The sequence below is a fragment of the Anser anser genome, assembly GCF_964211835.1.
Source record: "Anser anser genome assembly, chromosome: 4".
NCBI lineage: Eukaryota > Metazoa > Chordata > Aves > Anseriformes > Anatidae > Anser > Anser anser.
In genome coordinates, this window is record NC_139724.1 from 25,006,299 (window position 1) to 25,028,991 (window position 22,693).

At 34.7% G+C, this 22,693-nt stretch overlaps 1 long non-coding RNA gene across 1 annotated transcript in view; it reads right to left on the minus strand.

Moving 5' to 3' along the window:
- Nucleotides 1-510: 510 nt before the first annotated feature.
- Nucleotides 511-22,693, minus strand: part of LOC310899217 — a 63,090-nt gene continuing 40,907 nt past the window's right edge. Inside the window, exon 6 of the long non-coding RNA XR_014584076.1 lies at nucleotides 511-898. This is a non-coding gene — a long non-coding RNA (uncharacterized lncRNA). The remainder of the gene's footprint in view (nucleotides 899-22,693) is intronic.

The following is a 22,693-nucleotide window of genomic DNA, read 5'->3' on the forward strand; positions in this document are numbered from 1 at the left end:
TACTGCACTTCTTCACTTTCATCTTTGTGAAATATGCAAGAAACATTTCTTATGTTTGTATTTTAGTGTTTGGCAGAGTGATGTTAATGGATGCAATGGACTAATAGCTACTGATGTTCCATGAATGTGTAATTGTGAGCTGTTTAAAAAAGAAATTGTGCCATAAGCTTTTGACCTAAAGTTTTAACATAATATACAGTATTTTGTGTGTTCATGATCCCAGCTTTTTAAAAGCTACATAAAAAAAAAAAAAAAAAGTAGTGTCTTAATAACTTGTCTGTGAGTTTTAAACATATTCTCCTGTGAATTCTGTCTAGATAACATTCACTGGCAATTTCATCTCAAAGTACTTCCTTGTTGGTAAAAATCTGTAAATGTGTTGTGCATGGATTTGATTAAAGTCCTTTTTATTGTATTTCAGTATCATATTGCACTTAAACTGATATTCTCTGCAGACAGAAATCTTAAATCGTGAAATTTATGGTGTCACCCAAGTTATTGTATATATTTTCCTCTAAAAAAATAAACAACTTTTTTTCAGAAACCATCCAATTACTTTTATTACGTTTTCAGCAATGTGGTTAAAGTCACAAGAGGGACTACCAATACCACTGGAAAAAAAAAGAAAAAAAAAAGAAAAAAGAATGAAATCCTCACCAGTAGTAAAGGTGCATTACCGTTTAAATATTTTGGTATTGAAAACTTTAGAGAGAAGGTACAGATTAAATTAAATGCCTTAAATTCAGATTAAGCTCCAAAATACTGAATTAATGAAATACAGAAAGAGGTGTTTTGAGGGAGCATGGCAGGCACTGAATGAGTGTGATTTTTCAAGTCTTCCTTTACAGCGGAGAGAAAGAGGTGTCTCCAAAATACAGGTAGAGAATGGGTTCCTGTTCTGAAAAAAACAAAAAAAATAAAATAAAAATGTGAAAACTTAGGGAAAGTTATCCTGATAAATAACTACTGAAATAGTTACAGCTATTCCAAAATAGCCATGCTTAGCTTATTATCAGAAAGGCAAAGTATTTTGCTTGCAGCAAAATAGCCTGAAGGTCCTGATGGGCCCACTGGTAGATCTGTAGCAGATCTTTTTTGATAGAAAATGATTTCAAGAAAACTCAAGTGAGGACGCAAAAGTCCTTTGAGAACATCTTCAGTTCTGCTAATCTGATTATAGCAGTATTTACAAAGAACATTAAAAATGTTTGTCTCAGTAACAGCCATACATCAGTGTGATGCTACGTAGGCTAGAAGTCTTCAGCAGCCTCAGGGCAGATGCTTTGCCCTGCCCACCCAATATGACAAAGTGCAGCATCAGTTCAACACTTTGTTATTAGGATATGTTCACAAGCAATAATCTTATAAAACTAATACAGTAGTAACTGTTTTCACGTTGAGGTGTACAGCATATCAGGCATGCAACAAGCAATTAAACAAGAAAGTAACAGCCAGGTAATACAATGGAGAGTCAAATAAAGAATTAACAGATCTTAAAGAGACCAATATGTGATTGTGCTGTATAAACTGTGCAGCCCTTTCAACACAGAACTCTGGAAAAATGAGTCTCAAACATCTTCTTTTTCATGTCTGCATATATAGCTACCTAATCATGTTAGAAAAGAAACAAGCATTTAATTTCATATGGACCATGTAGTCAATTTTATTTCTAGTATTGTACTCTCTGTACAAAAATGGGATCTGAGAACTATGTTTCTTAGATAACATTTTCTTCTGAATAAGGCACAAGCATGTGAATTCAACAACCTGGAAAACAATTCGCCAAAGTAATGAAACTAGAATTAGAGGCAAGAATAATTTTGAAAAATAAATCAAACTTTTTCAAAAATTGAATAACATATTTCCAAACCTTTAATAAACATATATGTATATACGTACTGTGTGTTCACACATATGTATATATATTTATTGACAGCAAATAAATGTTTCAACATTTACTTCACAGAAGCAGAAAATCACAGAACGGTTGAAGTTGGAAAGGACCTCTGGATGTCATCTTGTCCAAACCCCTTGCTCAAGCAGGGCCACCCAGAGCAGGTTGCCCAGGACCATGTCCAGGCAGCTTTTGAAGATTTCCAAGAATGGAAACTCCACAGACTTTCAAGACAACCTGTGCCAGTGCTTGGTGACCTGCACAGTAAAGAAGTGCTTCCTGATGTTCAGAGGGAACTTTCTGTGTTTGCGTTTGTGCACATTGCTTTTTGTCCTGCCACTGGGTTCCACCTGAAAAGAGCTTATACCCTCACTTCAGATATTTGTACATTTTGATGAGATCCCCACTGGGCCTTCTCTTCTCCAGGGGAAACAGGCAGAGCTGTCCCAGCCTTTCCTCAGAGGAGAGGAGCACCTGTCCCTTATTCAAAGTAGTGGCCTGTTGCTGGACTTAGTCCAGTGTCTCCTGTACTGGGGTGCCCAAAACTGGACTCAGTACTCTGTGTGTTGCCTCACCAGTGCTGAGAGAAGGGGCATATTCACCTCCCTCAACCTGCTGGCATCACTCCTCCTAATGCAGCCCAGGATTTCATTAGTCATCTTTTCCACAAAGTGGCAAAGTCTTTGCTCATGTTCATTTTCGTGCCCAACAGCACTCCCAGAACCTTTTCTGCAAAGCTGCTTTCCAGCTGGGTGGCTCTCAGCAGATACTAATGTATGGGGTTGGTCCTCCCAGGTGGAGGATTTTGCACTTCCATTTATAATACTGCAAAACACTTTTCCTGTAAACCTAGCCTCTATTTAAGTAATATCCATTTAAAATCTCTACTGAGGTAATGAGTTCAGCTTGAAACATATTTATGTCATGTTTTAATTCCTCTATTAATGAGCTAAATAGCACAGCTGACCTATTCTGAAAAACAGTGTGTTACTTTATATATATTTAGCCCTCTGTAGAGCTGTTCTTATTAGGCATGTTCAGTAGATAGAGAAGACATTCCAAAAAAATGTTTTTAAAAGCACATAATAATGTAGCTTGTTTGCCACTGCATGAAGTAAGAGTAAACTGTCATGGAGCTATATTAGAACAGAGTGAGTGCATATAGTATTAGAATTAGGCTGAACTTATTTATAGTAAGAGAATATTGGAAAATCTTACCTATTTCAATTATATTTCATTTCTTAGGAAACTATAAATTGAACCACAAGATGGCTCCCTTCCATATGAATTGAAAGATGACACAGGTGTTTGTGGTTTTTTTTTCAACAGAATAAATTTAGCAGAATGAATACTTCTGTAGAAACTCCAAACATTGACATTCATTATTAAGAAGGAAAATTATACAGGATAAGCGCTATTCATGCTATAAATCACACTTCATTTAAAAAGTGATGCAAACTTTTTGAGGTGATGCTGTCTCAGAAACAAAAATAGGTGTTATGTTAATTTCTGAGGGCCAGAGCCCAAGGGTTTATGTCTAAATTCACATATGAATATGCAATTATATGTGTACCTGGACATTTTATTAAATAAAAATGGTATTTTAGAACAGAAACTAGAAATATACTTTTTTAAAGTATCTGTTGATTTTCAACTACTTATTGCTAAAAGTGATTTTGTTACATGGGAAATGAATGGCTACCCAGTTTTTAAAGATGCCTTTAAAAAAAAAAAAAAAAAAAAAAAGAAGATATCAAAAATTTACATTCTTCTATCAAATTCATTAAACTTAGAAGGTCTTTGGGGTAGATTCCCCATGTTATGGTGTACAGAGGACAGTTGCAGGTACAGGTACAAATATATATCGTTGTTAACTAAACATATCAGATATTCTACTTGTTAGCTATTCCACTAACAACATGTGTGTTATACTGTACTAAATGCAAATAAAGCCTATATAGCTTTCACTGAGAAATATATAACTTCATATTATCTGATATCTAAGTAGAGGTGAGCACATATACTTCAACAGTGCAAACAACGTAAATCTGTAACAGCTTGCCTTTGATACCTTGCATCACCACCTTCTTACTTTAGCTTCATCCCTTCACATACCTACTGAACAGCAGCAAAAGCACCCCTGAACTTTGATCTGAAATGATACTTAAGACGCTAGATTAGATAGATACCACAGAATAGCTGTAGGCTTGAAAAGACACTGTTGTGTACCAGTAACACCGATTTCTTGTTTGTCCTTAATTTCTCAAAGGAGTCCAATATATACCTTCTTTCATGTTTTAGATCATGATTAGGACCATGATGAAAGCTATTAACTTGGGATCTAATACTAGTTAATGAATTGTCTACCAAAAGTTACAGAAAGGTGAATTTAAAGTTCATAGCAGGATTCATAACTTTCAAATCAATGAATACTGAATTTGCTATAGACCTTTTTTTCCCCTGGCTTTGCAGGCTCTCCTGAAAAATGACTCAACTAAATTATTTTGATGTAACAGCCAACTACTCCATATTTAACTGCAATGTCATTAAAAGAAGCTCAGTAAAAATGAAACAAGAACAGCATATCTCAGTTCAACGGGAAAACCGTTCAGTTTTATACAAACATGGTCAGGGTAATAGAGAAATAATGTTACATCACCATATAGTTTTGAGAAAATAACTTTGAAAGCACTTTCAAAAGTATTCTAGCCCCTTTTCGGTAGTCTCAGACTTAAGGCTTCTAAGTAGCAGAACTTGAATTTTGTTGTTGCAAATATTAAACCAAGTAACTTATTTTGGGAAAAGTTTTGGAGCAATACTAAAGCAGGATGTGTACAAGCCTGTAATTAAATCCTATCAGAATTTACAAAGTTTACTTATTCCTTTCCTGGTTTCTCCTGAGAAACCAGGCACAGTTGCTTTGAAATGCCCAAAAGGAATGATGGAAAAATTCTGTAAACACTCAGAAAATCCTATATGCTATCTTTTCCTGTCCGCCTTCATAATCTCTCCTGAACTTGTACTAGCTGTCATGGAGCTCTACCACATTTTTTTTAATGCTTAAGAGACAGCTAGCTACAGGGTAAATGCAAGGCAGAGCCAGTATTTGCTCATCTGTGAATTTTTATAAAGTTACTTAACCTTCTTTAAAATTAAAGTAGAATATTTTACTTGCAGCAATGTGATACAATATATCCTGCATGTTTCTCTTGGCATGTGCAAAGCCATTCAAAACAAAAATACTTTTTTCCATTATGATAGAAATTGTTAGTGTTTTCCATTACTTGTTCCATGTATAATGGTTTTCTAATTCAGGGTCTAATTTAAGCCCTAGAAAGCATTCAACTTGCTGTGTGTTTGTTTGCCCCGCGAGTTCTACATACATTGGTAACAAGTTACATATGCATCATAGTTTAGCAGCTCCAGATAGAGCAGATCTATTTGTGTTGACAAAAATGAGTGGTGTATAACTTCACAAGCTCTGTTTACATACTATTCTTGAACAAAAGAGGGTAAAATGTTATTCTGTCATTGATTTTGGGACAAGACTATCTTACCACAGCACGATCTAATTATCATGAAAGCAAGTGGTAAAACTCCTACTCAGCCAAAGGCAAATGATCCTTCAAAGTTTTATTTGCAGCTTTCTTACTTCTGCTGGTGCCTTGCACTTGCCCACCCACATGTTCCAGATCAAACAGAGCTTGTAGCAGGAATGAGGACAAACTTCAAGAAATGTATTGTAAGACACCGGCATTACTGAAGTGTTGTAAATGGTTTGTTAGTTTTTATATTCCCAACAGAGCATTCATTTGGTACTTTGGGTGCACTAAAATGCAGAAAGATTTCCACAGGATTCCCACAGGATTGCTCATCTACAGGATATTTTTACAAAATTATATGAAAAATATGTTACAAATCCATGGTTTTGCCATTTTACTTTTCAAATAGCATCTCAGACGATCTCAAATGTTTTTTAAATAAGCACTTCCAGAGGAACATGCTAATAGGCTTGCTTTTAGCCCCTATTTAAAAGTACAGAAAAGTAGCATAACAAAATAGATCAACTTTTTACCTGTTATTTAACCTACCAGAGGAGAAAAGGCTAACAAGTAATTACTGTGTGAAGTCTGTCACAAGTATTTCAGAAGAAAACTTTTAACAAGGTAACAGGCAATTTAATTTCGCCTATTCTTAGAGTAAGAGTATCAGTAATGTTTCTGAACCATGCTAGTTTCATGGTATATAACATGATTATGTGAGGACTCTGAACTGTCTTCCTAATACCACCTGAGTGAAAAAATCATGGAGGATATTAAAACTTTATGAATGTTACTAACTATGCATCCAACGGTAACCTACATAAGCCTCCTGTGAAAAAAAGATACAAACAGTTCTCCAAAATGCCTAGTCAATAGTTGAAGGTCAGTGAGTGACAGAGTTCATTCTGATGTTGCAATGTTCCAAACTTACTATCCTTGATACCATTTTAGTGTCTGGAGTTTCTGTGAATCTGGTCTGAACAAGAATTTGCTGTCAAGCCTGCTTGGGTAGTTCCCAATAGCCCTGTTCTATGGGTCTGCAGTCAATGGAAAAAAGTCTAAGGAAATTGGATCAGGCTGACCTACCTGCTTATAAAAGGCAGTGGTTATATATCTCATTTCAGCTGGAAGTTAATTATTACTTTTCCAAAGGAAATTGAATCACCACCTTTGACATTATCATTCTGAAAATTTTCAGTTTGCATCAGACCTTAAACAAATGTTCTCAACTAAGGGAGTTAAGCAAACTATGAGTCCTTTCCAGTGTTTAATTGTTGTGTGCCCACAAGTTAATCAGATATTTTAAAATATTCTGTTCATAAAAATAATGTGCAACAGATTTTAAACCAACATTGAACATCTGAACCCAACTAGAACATCTGTAAAATGTGCTTGCCATCTTAACTCTAAATTCTGCTGCAATCCAGCCTTCCTCTGTCTGAAGTGGAAATATTTATACTGACTTCAGCAGTGGCTGGGAGAGGCTTCATAAGCCTCATTATTCTTGTAATTCTAAGTTCTTATTAGACTCATGTGTGTAATTTCAATTACACTATAATATTTTAAATAGTAAAATAAACTTGTAAAATAGCAATTATGCAACATCCAGAAACATTAAATAACCCTCCTTTTATTGTACAACTCTTCAAGCCTTCTTCTATCACTCTGTTTCTTTATTATTATTTTTTTTAATTTTGAGGGTAAACATGGAAATGCTCTGTGTGATTTTGTTTGTACTGTTTATATCCAGGGAGAAAATAAACAGCATAGGAGTCGAAACAAGGAAAGCAACACTTAAATCTCTTAGCCTTAGATATCTTACGTTACTACCTGAGTATTACAGAAAAAGATCACTAAATTTATTTTTGTTCATCCTATTTTAGAGATCTTCTACTACTATTTCCAATGGTTTATGACTTTTCTTCCATTTCTGCTTGAAAGTCTAGATTGAAATTTTCTCTATCAGCATTTTCACCCTATCAGAGGGCAGCAGGTCATGCCTTTGAGATCCCTGGAGAGTAATTTTCCTTAAAAACAGACCTTATTAAATCCCTTGTGGAAGGAAGAGGACTCTTTCAGAATCTAGATATCTCCTTCAAACAGACATACCAAGCAGTCTCTATCACTGCACTAAGTCCAAACACATAAGCCGTATCCCTGGAGCTTCTGTGTTGATAGGAACATATCTTTGATCAGATCTCACCAGAGCTCATGGAAAAAGAGGGAAAAAACTTATAGAAGCGATTAAACAGATTTTTCTTGTATTTTCCCTGCTGAAGAACCACTTTTGGGTGTTGTTGCACTTTCCCGGGGGAAAAAAAAAAAGGCAAAACCCAGGAGACCTCCTTTTCTATTAGCTCTTCTATAGTCTGCTTCTACTTGATATGTATGAGATTTCTAGCCATTTAATGACATCATTATAATAACTCTAAGATTATCTAGACTGGCAAAAAGATTAATTTGGCAGATTTACCACTCCATAAATGGATTTTGGAAAGGAAGCAGTCTCCTGATGCACTTCTCATGTGAGATAGTTGATTCAAAATAGAAAATGGGTAAAAGAAAAATGAGTAGATGCATTTCCAGTCTTTTTGTCCATAGAAGTAGAGCCACAGAAGTTAATTAGTCTTGAGCAGCTAATTTGAATTCTAACCTGGCTAGCCAGACTTCATGGCTGCATTTACATAGTTCTGAAGGCAGCAGAATCAAAACAAACAGAAGTGTTTATTCAACAAGAACATGTAATTAACTCCATTCTGAGATCATATAATGAAAATCACATCTTACTTGTGGAGAAGAACAATCTAAGATGCAGAGATTAGTGTGATTTACAGAATGATCATAAAGCTATGAACTGAATCTCTTCATATTGCACGCATGACAATAGTTCTGTGAATCTTTAGTGTGTTCTTACGGAAAAAAGAAAAAAAAAAATTACTTAACCACAAAAGATGAAGAACCAAATTATCTATTTTTCCTGTTTCTCCAGGATGACTCCCATTAACTAACTGGAATTTTAGAAGAGTAAGAGAGGATAACTCGGGCCCCATTCCAATCTCAAAAATAACAGTATGTGTCAGATTTAGGGCAACATCTGTAGTATGGATACCAAACAAACACATTAGGTGGCTTTAAGTCTTGTTCCCTGTTGTATTCTTCTCAATGGCTTCATGATTTTTGCATATTAGCTGCATAGTAGCAGATGGTAGGTACAGACTCAATCTTCACAGGACTCATATTCTCCAAAGCATCATGGAGTTATACTCAGCTTCCCCTGAAGATGAACCCTTATTTCAAAGGACAAAAGGACAGAGCTATTCTGGGAGACTGAAAGTAGCAATCTTTCTCATAGTAGCCATTTGTTCCCTGACCTCTTCAGTCAAGCTAGGTAGGACTTGTCTCTCTGAGAACTTTTACAATTTGAGTAGTCTTCAGTGCAAGACAGAACTCAGATCTCCTTTGTTTTTTCCATCCCACAAGTAATTGCTTTCTCTACTCAAGCTCAGCTGTCTCTATCAAAAGTTTCCTCTGAGATCCCCTTTGTGTGCTTTGCTGATAAGAGGGAATAACATTTTCATGATGATTGAGGATTTTTCCCACAACTGCTGGAATGGACTGTTCATGCACAAAATATTCCCTGACATCCTGGAAAAAGAACCAGCAGGAGGAAGCAGGAATACAGGGGGATGCCCAGTTAGTAGGGCTACTATGAGCCTGGAGGTTCTGCACAAAGACCACTGCTGCACCATACAAAAATACTGTGATAACTGTTATCACTGAATAATCTTGGTGTTTTTCACTGTACGTATGAAATTGGAATACTAATATGATATAATACATTAATAATTACTGCTGCTAAAAGCTGATAATCATTCGTTATGCCCAGGATCTAAAATATACATGAATTTTCATCATAATACGCCAGTAAGAATAGTGAATAGCAGCCAATCACTCTTTTAGCTGCTTCAGTTCATCAATAGGTAGAAACATATGGTCCTTCCATTTCTCCCACCCAAATCCTCTGACCGCTGTCTTGCAATTAAACTGCATAAAGCTCATGCAGCACTTAACATACACCCCCACACACACAAAGAGGCTCTAGCTGCTTTTTAGTTACCTGCTGAAGTACAGAACATTTGGACAGTTATTATTTTGTGTTAAATATATATCTGCATAATTGGTTTTCCAATCACTGCACAAAACAGAATTTGAAATAAATTCACCCTGATGGTTTTTATTTTAATCTCATTAAAATTCATGTCAAACAGTTATAATTTACTATTTTTTTCAATTAAATTGAGTACAATTCTAAATTACAATTCATCTTTGTGCATCTAAAATATTCCTTAACTAAAAGTTTCAGTTTAAAAGGAAAAATGGTGTAATACCATTTCTCTGAAGCAAAATCATGTATTCATTCACTTTGTCTAAAATTTGTGTTGTAAGTGAACATAAAATCATAGGGGTAGTAGCTTTAAGATAGAATGTATGTCTGGACACACTTGATAAAGCTGTTTTTAAATAACTTAAATAATTTCAGCTCCACAGTTCCCTAAGGGTTTATTCCAGGACTTCATTATTCTTACTCCTATAAGTTTTTCTCAATATCTAACAGAACTCCTTTTTGTAACTTAAGGCCATTATTTCTCATTCCATCTACAACAAAGAAAATGAATTATTCCCTTCCTCTTTGCTAATAGTTTATTTACCACCTTCCTTCTCCACACCATATGCTTTCAGTCTTCTTAGGAAAAAATATATATATATATATATTTGGGAATTTGCTTATTCTTTTCTCACATATCAAAGGTTTCCAGACTTCGAATCACTGTTACTGCTCTCCTCTAGTTGTTTTTCAGCCAGTTCTCCGCCTGTCTTGGAGACCGAAACACAGAGCAAAATATTCTATCTGAAGCCTTACTATTGCTGAGCAGAGCGGAGGGATTACTTCATATGTTTTGGATAGAGAGTTCTGTTTATACGTTTTCCTTTTCATAGCAGCATGCCTCTGTTTATTCATGTTCAGCATGTGTGCCACACTAATCCATATTCTCTTTTCTACACAAATACTAGTCAGTCGATTGTTTTGCTTACTTGAGCAAAACATTTTGCTCACTTCTAGTGTGAAGTGACATGAAAACAATGTAGTTTGAGTCTATTCCAAGGAGAGAGAGGCCCCTTTTAAAATTCCTTCCCCAGCTTCACAAGACTTTTCAAAATGTTTTAAGACTGTGTTGGTAGAGTTGTTCCTATCACGCAATAATAATGAAGTATCCTTGTCAAAGCCAAGCTACATACTATTCATATGCTGTAATAACAGAGCTTTTAAGGAAGGAAACACAAACGTTTTGAGTAAATATTAATTTTATGCCATTTTTGCTTTCAGAAAATAAAGAACAGGTTTTTTCATTCCTTCTCTATTCACTACACTCAAAGGCACAAAACTCATCATGGATGAGGCAGGATTCTGTCACTGCTAGACAGCTATCTGAATACTTTCAAAAGGAGAAGAGGACTTTCTATTGTTGAATGAAAATTTTCTGTGACAAAAGTTGGAGGATCATTTTAGGTATAATTCCCCGAAGTATTTCAGCTACACGATTGTGACACTATTTGGGGGAGGGAAAAAAAAAAAAAAAAAAAAAAAAAGATCAGCAAGAGCTGTTTAAAGCACTTACACATTTAGAACCAAGTCTTAAAGCAAGGGACACATGCAAAATTATTGATTTTAAGTGAGACACAAGGGGTCACAGAGGGTCATCAAACTGTAGGGTCAGAGTCCAATAAAACAAATAAATAAATAAATGATCTGTTATTTTAAAAATAATTGGACTATACAAAAATTTCAAATAAATTGAGATTACAGGTTTCTCTCAAATGTATTCTCTTGGTTTTTTTAAAACTCATTGTTACTGAGAATTATATGGGAAATACAGAGTTAGCAGATAACTGAAAAAGTTATTAAGAATGGCTCCTATGCAATAATTGTATGGAGTTTGTGTTCTGTTGCTGCTAAAACAACTATGTCATTTCTCAGGAATGACAGCTTGAGGTCACAGTAAAACCAAACTACTAGATTTGTGGAAACAATGCCATCGCAACAGACATTATATAAAAACTGTGAGTAACACTGTGTTTCTCAAAGCATGTTCACCTTTCTCGGAACATTTCCTTTGACTTTTCTGTGGCTCAACAGCCAAACTTAGAGCTTTTTATTCCAGGTTATTAATGTTACAAATAATAAGGAAGAAACAAAACAAAACAAAACAAAACAAACATTTGTGAAGAATGCCATCCAAACATCAGGTGATAGAAGTTATATATACATTAGATTTGTTTAAAAAATCCTTTTAATATCAAATTGACTTATACTGACAATTCTGAATATATTCACCTATCCAGAACTTAGGATAACTTCTGCTGAAGGCTGTTCCCCGGTAAAAGCTGTCATTATATTAGGGATATCTCCTAAGAATATGCATTTTCAGAAGGATATTTTATGCATTCCTGAGGCCAAAGTTAGGAAACTCCATGCAATTTGTTCTCTTACAGAGGCTAGCTGGTCAGCATTCATTTAGCATCCTAAGAGCTACCTTGAAAATACCGAAGAAAGAACAGAGAGTTTACTGTTGCAATAAAAGACTTCAGTGACTATCTATAAAAATTATAATATAAAGGTATTATTTGTGACTAGCAATGATGAGAGAGATGCACATATTATATATATATATATAAAATATATATATATAAGGCTTACGGAAGCCTAGGAAACTTATCATCACTGGATAAAGGTAACATTGGCATTCTCACATCTCATTAGGGAAAGAAGAGGAATACCTATTCCCAATGAGAAACTTAGATGTTTTAGCCCACTTTCTTGGGAGTATCTAGACACAGTCTTCAGGAAAATCCACATTAAATGAACCTAATTAATTAATGTGACATGACTTACTGCAACTTGGCAATAAAGGTAATATCGATTTTTGAAATAGCTTTCATTCTTTTAGAGATGTTGACAATCAGTATGTAAATCGGTCTTGCAGCCTACATTGCCCAGCATTTTTCTCTCCACACTTCCATCAATCAAAGTGTTCGTATCCTCCTAGAGCTCCATGGCAGTGTTACTTAGGGAGAATGGAGAATACTTAACGAAGGAATGTTATTTTTTAATGTCATATTTTCATTTGGATAGCACTGTTTTAATACAAAGAAATTTTTGCTTTCCCTATTGCAGATACTTTACGTTTCCTATAAATGAGTTTCAGCCATAAGCCAGTAAGGGAAGAAAATACAATACCTTTCTAGGATTCTTTCACCATAGTCCCTACAGCTATACTGATGTTATTCCCACAGCTTAGTGTCATTTATGGAAAGACAGCTGGACCTGGTGAGTAGAAAAACCTTTGAGAAAAAGGTGGATTCAGGGAATCTGTAATATTGTAAGGGACTTTTAGAGTTATTTTTCACTAAGCTGACCTTAAAGAAGATGTAGTTGAGCTTTTTGAGCTTTTATGTAATTGCAGATACATAAAATGTAATAAAGTAAAGCACAAAAGATCTATATCCTTACAGCTTGGTTTGCAATATTTCTAAGAGAAATGCACCCCTTTTTTCCTCCTTCCTGTTGCTAAGGAAAATATGGCCAGAATCACTACTTATTTTTAAAGTACATTCTTCTCTGGACTTGCCAAAATTTTCAGCATGTCAATAATTACATATGAGGTTGCTAGAGCTATTTCAGAGAGCACATGGGGGGGAAAGACCTAGATTGTCTTCCAAAATCCTGAAATGTCAGCAGATCCAAATGTCTCTTTTCAAGTAATTTCAAACATCTGAAAAACATTATTGACCTAATGCTAAGGATTACTCTTATATCATTAAAGACACAGAGAAGGTAATAGACCTGTCTTTAATATAATTATTAGCTGTGTAAAATGCATGTGCAAAAGGATGCTAATTTTAAAATTGAGAGAGTGCAGTGAAGTATTTCACTTATCAATTGCAAGCTCTTTGGTGTAAGTTGAAGGCTGATTTGATATTAGCTGTCTCAGGTTCACTGGCCCTGCTGTGAGAGGTTTCTTCTGTAGAATATTTTCTAGACAAAAGACATCATATATTAATTGGCAAAGGCTCGTTGTTCTTTTGCATCCTTCTTCCATATTAGTTACACCTCTGATTTCTGAGAGAGAGAGAGGGAATTCCAGGTTGTGTGCCCTCTAGGGCACAGTAATTAGCAGTGAATAATATACTGAGAATTCAAAGGTGTCAAGAAAAGTCATTTATTCTCTTCACCTGAATTTATTTTTCTAACAAGGATTTTGTTTTGTACTGTGGTTCATGCTTCATGATATTTATGGTTTACTGGAGATATTGAATTACGTGAGGACATACTATTTCATCAGTGCTATACCTATGGTGCAGAAAGAGACTTGTTCTTTTTAAAAAGTTATGCAGATAGTTTCTACTGCACACATTATAAAAAAATTACATAAAGTCCTACTCCAAGTCAGACAGTTTCAAACAGTTTTCAAGAGCTGCCACAAAAAATTGTATTTACAATAGTTAACATTTTTTTAAAAAATATGGAAGGAAAGGTGGCCTAGAAAACTGCTGGTTTGCAATGTTGTCAAAAGCACCCATACATCTAAAGCAGATTCCATAGAGAGGGAAATTAAAGGCATAAGAATAAGCGTAGAGAGTAGGATATATTGCAACATAGAGAAACAAAGATAAATCACATCTAGAGTTCTGATATATTCATTTGATGAGATACTCTTCCAGACAAAGGTGAAGTAGATCTCATCGATCTTAGCTTTCATACAGCAGTGCCCTACAGATAAGCCTTTGCTGAAACAGATATAGCAGGAAAACTACAGTGAATAGTATATGGCTAGGAAAAAAATGGTGGAATTTAACATTTTCATCAAAGACCACTGTAAAAATAGGTACTGACAAAATTAGCTTTTATCAGAATTACTTGGTAGGTGTTGCCAATATCCATATAACAAGGAACTAAATTATCTTCTGTACCGGAAAAGAAAGGAGTAATGGATTTTCATTCAGTAGTATAAAACAAGTTTGCTGTAAATGCACAAAAAGAAGGACCTAAGATGATTATAGACTCTAAATTGCCACGTGTTGCAGGTGAGAAAAAGGCCAAAAGAATCCTAGGAAACATCAAAGGGTACTCTTTTATAAGGAATAGGTCCCATAGGAACAGTCCTGGAACAGCACTGAATACATATGTTCAAAAAGCTAAAAGGGGTTCAGAAAAGGAATAGGATTACAAAAACAATATGAAATTTGTCCTTTACATGAGAAGTATAGGACAGCTTACATCTAGGAAGCAGCAAAGTTTTATGAGTGATCTCTAGAAACTGAGCAAAGCACTATGGCCCTGGTGGGGGAAAAACATAAATATATATATATATATATATATATAAAAAAAAAAAGACTTTAAGCTAAGACTGTTAGACAAAAAAGAATAAAATCAGTCATTTGTATTTTAGACTACAAAATGGAAGAAAATGTTCTAACCTATAGAACGTTCCAGATTTGGAATAGACTCCTAGTGAGAGCAATGGGGGTAAAAGCCTTCAAAAAGAGAACTTCTATTATGGAACTTTATGTGATTGCCTGCAACAGAATGGGATTTCACTCAACGACTGATTTCCTTTTAGTCCATTGCTTCCATTACTGTGTGAATATGCACATGTCCATGTACATACACACACATATGTTTATGCAGATAAAATTTCCAGGATATAGAAACTACCTATTATTGTATAATGTATCTTATCCGTGACAGTATGTCATGTATGATCTGAATATATGCACGTGAACAGTAAATAGAGGTATGTTAAACACTGGCTAGAAATGAAATGTCATAAACCCTTGTCACAGCAAAGTAAAATATGTACTTTGGGTGTATAGCACTAAGCATTTTTATTGAAGTTAAATATTGTTTAAAGTATTTTTACTTTATGTTAACAGCAAAACAAGAACAAATATCATTTTCCAGGAACTAGTTAGGATCTAGTGTATTTCAGTATAACCTGAAAAAAAAAAAAAAAGGTATAATTTAGGAGTGACTCATTAGGGCACCAGCTTTGGAGAATATGTTCAATTCCCCTCTGTCACAGACTTACAATTAGTCAGAAGAAAGCCAAGTGGGGCCTAATTATACTGTTGTTAGTTCAGTCATAGTGTTGATGGAGTTACTGAAATCAGTGCTGATTCACAGGACAGCATAGTCCTGAGACAGTGTGACAAAAACTAGGTCAGTCCAACAACCCCACCGACTGTGAAAATGGTGATCTCACTTCTTCCACTCCTCCCTGATCCCCAGATATGCAGCCCTGCCCTCTCCCTCATACCAGCTGCCCCTCAGTAATTTAAGTCAATTCAACAAGCTCACAATTTCCCTTTTTATCATTAAAAACAGGAAGGAACGTAAATTCTAACTGACCAAAGTAAGTTGTGGCAGGCTAAGCTACGTTTCAGTGGTCAGAAACTGAATTCACAACTCTCAAAAAGAATGGAAAATTTTGTTTCTCAAAAGAAATAACATAATTTTCTCAAACCTCTTTTAGGCAATCACTGCACCAAGATTCTGAGGAGCATGAATGAGAGGTAGTGCACCTAGGATTATACCCCAAAATGCACTCATTTACATTTAGTATGTTTCTAGTAAATTAGAATTCTTTAGATCTAAATTTCTTCCAGATAGGTAAAAACATGCATTTGTGAGTGTATTACCTGTATGTAAATAAAGACTAGCTGAGTTACCCTTATCATATTTCAAAATTCATTATTAACATTTATAGCCAAAGATACCCGTGGCACTGGTGAACTTCATTCTGCATAAGGAAAGGAAGGAGGAGTATATACAGACTGCTTTGTTTAATGGCTTAGGATTTTTAGATCCCTAAAGGATGTCCTAAAGGAGATCAACAAACAGAGGACCTTACAATGAGTCAGGCAGTTTCTGGCTCCATCCCAAAGTTCCTAAGTAATATAAAAACACAAAAAACACTGATTTTATTTACAATTTCATCTTACCACTTTCATCCATCTTTTCTGTTCTTACTGGTATCAGCAACAGCAGTGTACTCTCAACCACTCCCAACAGCTCATTTGGTAAAAAATAAAATAAATAAATAAATAAAATCAGAAGTAGGAAACTGAATTAACCTTTCATTCTTTTCCTAATGACTCAATTGACAGTTACCATGCATTTGAATAACGTTTTTTAATGCAGCAAGGTATGTTTATGTGGATTCATTTGCATTTTTTTTTCCTATTTAACCAATAGAACAAATCCTAGAACAACAGACCATGTTATAGCTCTGCACGACTTTATTCAAAAGCAAGTTCACTGGTTTTCTGCTCTAGTTCCCCTTTTTAGTAATGTTATGTTGCTTGTACTTACGGGTATTCCTTGCCAAAAAAATAAATACTTTCTTTTTCTGGAAAGCTAAACTGACCAGTTATCATCAGGCCCATGGGTCTACAGATTACGCTAAGTTTTTGTGCCTCAGTAAACAGACTGCAATCAAATCTTTATGAGCACCATACATTCCCATTTCCTCTAAACTCTGTAGCTTTTAATTCCACGGTTATTTTTGTTGAGTGGCTTCCCATTGTGAAGGGAATTACTTGAAAAGCATAAGTTCTGGAGGTGTGCTGAGGAAATATTGTTGTGCTTGGTTATGAGTCAGACTGGATGGAGTCAAAACTCATGACTTGTTCTTAAGAAATGCAGGCTGAAAATAATGGAAATCCCAGGAATACATCTGTTTTTATAGAGTTTATAACATCTGGACTGAAATTCTTCCATTATCCAATTACAAGCGATAAATACTTTCTTTCCCTTTCTTCACTGGATGTACTCTAAGGTTTAAATTTACGAATTTTTTATCACAGAATCATGGAATATCCTGAGTTGGAAGGGACCCACACGGATCATCAAGTCCAACTCCTGGATCCACACAGGACCCCCAAAAATCAAACCATATGTCTGACAGAGTTGTCCAAACACTACTTGAACTCCAGCAGGCTTGGTGCTGTGACTACTGCACTGCTCCAGTGCCCAAGAAAAGCACAGAAAACATACAGAAATCAGGAGGCAAATTTCTGTGTAAAATTTCGGCTGCCTACAGTCAGAACAGATTCTTCTTTTGGTTCCTCTTTCACGTGTAGTCAGCAGTATGCTTATTGACTACATGCGACTTCAAAATGCTTTATCTCATGCTACAGTAAACACAAAGTACAAAAAAACAAGTTATAGATACCAGCTTCCCTATCAGTGCAATCAAAGCCGATGACCTTTGTTCTTCTTTCTCTCCTAGTAACTTTAGCTGTGTTCTGAGCCTGCTGCTGCCTTATCAAACCACAACACTCAAACGTGAATTTGTCTTATGAATATTGTTATTTCAAAGCCATTCCTGTTTTCAAATCTGCATGAAAGGAGATGCTTTGGAGTGTTTCACAGCAAAAGCAACCACAACAGCAAAGAACCATAAAATTCATTTTCCTCAAAATGGCTGAAAGTGAGTACTTCTGCAACATTGAAAGTTATTTTTCCAATTTGGCATAGTGCTTTAAACCTTGCTTTCTTCACACTCATGGCAATTACTCTTCAGAATACAGAGTGCCAGAAAGGGGATTGCTGTGATAGGGAAGAAAAATTGGAGACCAAGTTTACTGCTGAAATGCCCTGCGGCATTGGAGGATTTTAGAATTGACACGAATTATTCTCTTTGGGCAATGCAGATTTTTTCCTTGAGCATGCAGAAAGCTTGCACATATCTACTGTTTCCCTTTTTGCTTTTTGTTTGTTTGTTTGTTTTTAACTTTTACTCTAGAAAACACTGAATTAGCTATTAATATATAAGAATTTGACTTCATCTTTTAAGAGATTTTTTTAGATAAACAAAATATAATTCAAATACAAATCAGAGCGAGAGAGCACTTCACCTGATTTTTTTTCCGTTTTATCATTTTCTTACCAATTTGATCTGCTCATTTGAAATCCTTGTCAGCTTTTTATCAGATGGACTACTGACTTTTATTTGATCCTGTAGCCTCAAAACCACATTAGAGGCAGTCTGGTGCCACCAAAGAACCTTCCTACCTGTAATGAATCTCATATCATCTACGAGAAAAGAATGGGGAATCTCTCTCTCTCTGAAAATTCCTGTGATGGAGGAGGAAAACGGTATACAAAAGATTTTTCAAATAGACTTGCTTCATGTAGTCTTCTGCCCACTTAAAACAAACATATCTGTAGCCTAAAGCAATCTCCTAGTTAAAGTTAGCATTCCCTTTGCCCTCAGTTTTGTTCATATTCTAATGTACAGTATTAAAACAAGAAGCATAAGATCATCATTACATATTACATTTATACTCTATATACTTACCAAGAGTATTTCCAGTTTACTTAGGAATAAGTGAAGTTATTGTATTGGAAAAGGAGATATTAAAATGTTCTCTTATAATTTTGTTTCCTCTGGGAAAAAAAAAAAAAAAGAGAAAAAACTTCCCTAGGATATGCTAATTGCTCCAACACATCATCAGCTCCAAATTTGTTATGCTATGCTCCTGCTGTTTGGAGTTCATCATTACTGTTATCTGTAAGTATTTGACATTACTGGTAAAGAAATTCATCAGTCTAGTTGAAAATGTTTAAGAATATGAAAGCTTAGTATGATTTTAATTTGTTTCACAAGACTGACATATACAAGACACTTCATACTAAAGGCTTCTTTGCTTGCGCACTGCATAAGGCAAGATTACTTCAGGTTTTACAACCATGGTGATAATTGTAGTGAATAATCTCATCATTTTTCCCCTTTCAACTTCTACTTTTTAAAAATTCAGCATTTTCTTTTGGGCATGGTAAGTCATAATTCCACTACCAAAAAGGATAAACAATATTAATGGAAAGAAAAATTCATACGACAGACACATATTGTCTCTTTGCCAATGTGCATGTAAATATTCCATTTTTACCTCATGAACTTGTTCAAGTTTCTCTTGGAGCATACAAAAATTTTAGTATCTAGAGAATCGGAAGAATGGAACTTGGTGGTTCAAGTATGCATTGCATGAAAAATTTGGGAGATATAAATAATATGAGACAAGGAATTTTTTAGATATGTATCATTTTCATGGTATAACATGGGTTTTTGTTTTATTTTCTTGTTCAGCATTTATACATGCAAAAATAACAACATTCTTTAAGTATCTCATGTCACTTACTACATAAACATCTGTAAGTCAAGAGTCCTAAATTGCCTTAAAATAAAATCTCACTTTTAGTGTACCTGTGTATCTGTAATAGTTCTAGATTGCCTGGGCAAAACTGCATCGAACATATATTTTAATTACTAGCACCATCTGAAGAACTTTCCATATGTTATCCCATATAAATATAATCCAATTATTGTGCTTGCTACAGGAGCAAAAAGAAAGCTCATATCACTACTTATTGTTACTAATATCTACAATACACAGCACTAGCAACATATTATATATATAAAAAATAATAATTAAAAAAAAAAAACACCAGTATAGTACCCTATGCTGAAATTACGGCTTGATTTTGTGTGAGCTTTTACCAATTTAAAACAGCATATGGGGATTGCCTTCTCACCTTCAAATGTACTTCACAACGTTTACTATGACTTTGCATTTCTAAACATTGCCTGGACATGAGAGAAACTCTTATTTTGTAAGGCAGATCTAAGTAGAAAATTGCATCAGAAGCACACTTGTTTCTCATAGCAATTCATTATTTCATGATTGGCTTCTTAATCTACTCTTAGCCTCTCAAACAAACATATATGGTTTATCTCTGTATATTGAGACACTGCATTTAACGTAACCAAGCAAAAAGTGTCCATTCACTGTGACACTGTGGTCTCAATTTACTAGACATACTGCAGATTCTAACTCTATAATCTGTAAACTTTCAAAATATGTACAACTTTCCTCACCCTCAATCCCTGGGTTTATTTCAGCAGGGTTATTTCTGCACAGAAAGTGGTGTAAGTTCCACGGTGTCTTAGATACTGATATAAAATATAATAAATAGCTTGGTAACACATTTTTTTCTTCAGTAGTATAATCACAAACCATACAAGAAAGCCTCGTGAATCCTTTCTGAAAACCCAAAAATATCATTAAAAATGAGCATTTCCTCCAAATCTTTCATTAAAAATGAACTAATGCATACAGAGAACACTAGAAAAGCAAACAAGCTAGCTCACAACTGCATCAGTCCCCATACAAATTCGTCTCTTTAACTTGCTGAATGAATAGCATTGATGAGACCTCACCCTATATGCAAGTTCTTATTTAATTCAGTTCTTTCTCTTCCCAGAGATTATGGTGTTTCAGTCTCATGTTAGAATTTAACCATTACACAAACTAAATGAAATTACTAGGTATCGTATGATCTGTATTTTTGAAGCTCCAGAGTACAGGACTTAAATTTAGAACATTGACTCTACCACTGAAGTGATATATAACACTTAGCAAGATAATTACTCTGCATTTTTCAGCATGGAATGACTATGTGACTATAAACATAGCCTCCTACATAGAAGAGCCCTGTTTACTGGACACTTTGACCCAGGCAAATAATATGTTCAGATGTTTCATTTAGAAAAAAAAAAAAAAAAAGTAAAGTTTAACCAAAAATTGCAGAAAAGCTCAGTATTTAAATAAACCCTTTCATTTTCACTTCATAAAATAACAGTCTTTTAATTTCAAAGAAATACAAGAGAAATTCAGAGTCAAATTAATTTAAAGCTTTCTTTTACACACAAAAGCAAATCCAAAACAAAAGGTGAGCATCCTTATTTTTATACGAGGAGTGATCTATACCATATCAGCATGATAACAACTCAGCATCCAAAGTAAATTCATAATAAAATGTTCTGGTTCTAAATAAGGATGGACAATTAGTTTTAAAAAAATTATCTTTCTGTTTTACCTTAGCTTCATTTTCTCTTAAAGATCAAATAAATTTACCGAACTCTAGCCCTGGATGTACCCATCACCTTCCTGCAAAAGACCTGTGTCACCATATTCTGATATATGCTAGTACATTTATCATGGCAAAATTGTATATCTTTGACCATTACTGTTGGACCTTTCACTCACAAGGTTCTCCTTTGCTTTTGTCTAGGCCCAGTAGGTAGATCACTTAGATATGAAAACATATTAGGAGAATGATTTATTCCTCACTGACACTAACTGGCATTTCAGTACAAGAAAAAAATAAAATAAAATTACATGGCAGTTGTCAATTTACATTCACAATGGAAAAAACATTGCCTGCCATATTATATGGTTTGATTGTGTTCTGTGCAAAGCCAGTGTACATTTTGATCGATCATCTCACTTACTAAATTGACAGGAACGCCAGTGTGAGCAAAGAGTTGTATTCTGTGCACCTTACCTTGCTGTACAAGCGTTCTCCAAGACCTAACATGGTGGTTGTTGTTACCCATGTTTTACTAACAAAAAAAATGAGATAAGCTAGAGGTTTTACTAACAAATTGTTGCAGCCTATGCAAGTCAGAGCAGGTCAAGCAGCTTGTCTTAGACCATGTTTTACTATCACCAGAACTAAGTGATCTTGACTTTGTAGTCCAGTCTTAAAACAATTATCTCTTTGTTCAGGGAAATAACTTTCATTGAATACACACAGCAAAGAACATTTCAGTTTCTATAATATCTTCATGGATATCAAAAAAATAACTCTATTGTTAATTTTGTATAAAAGAAAATGTGTGACAACTGCTTTTTAATGAAAATGTATAATTTCTTGAAGGGCTCTATGTATCCTACATTTGTTGTCTTCTTGTATCAGAGTTAAGAACCCTCTCTGTCCTCCCAGAGTGATAGAGAGTCAAAACATTGCTCCAAGATTTTGTAGTAGTGAAATAAATTAACTTCAACATATGCAGAATTTATCTTTGCAGATGTAATGTTAACTATGTTATGCATTTGCTACAATTACTGATCTAATAATGTGAGACACTTTTCCAAACACCAGTATGAAAACAGGGAAGGATCCCTCTGTTTTAGAAATAGTCTATCATACTAGAGGTTATAGTGATAATTAAAATTAAATGTTAAGCATAATTAGATAACTGACAACAGACTGACCTGGTGCACTGGAACCACTAATAAAAAATGCTGCCTTAAAAAAAAAAAAAAGAAAAAAAAGAAAGAAAAAAATAAC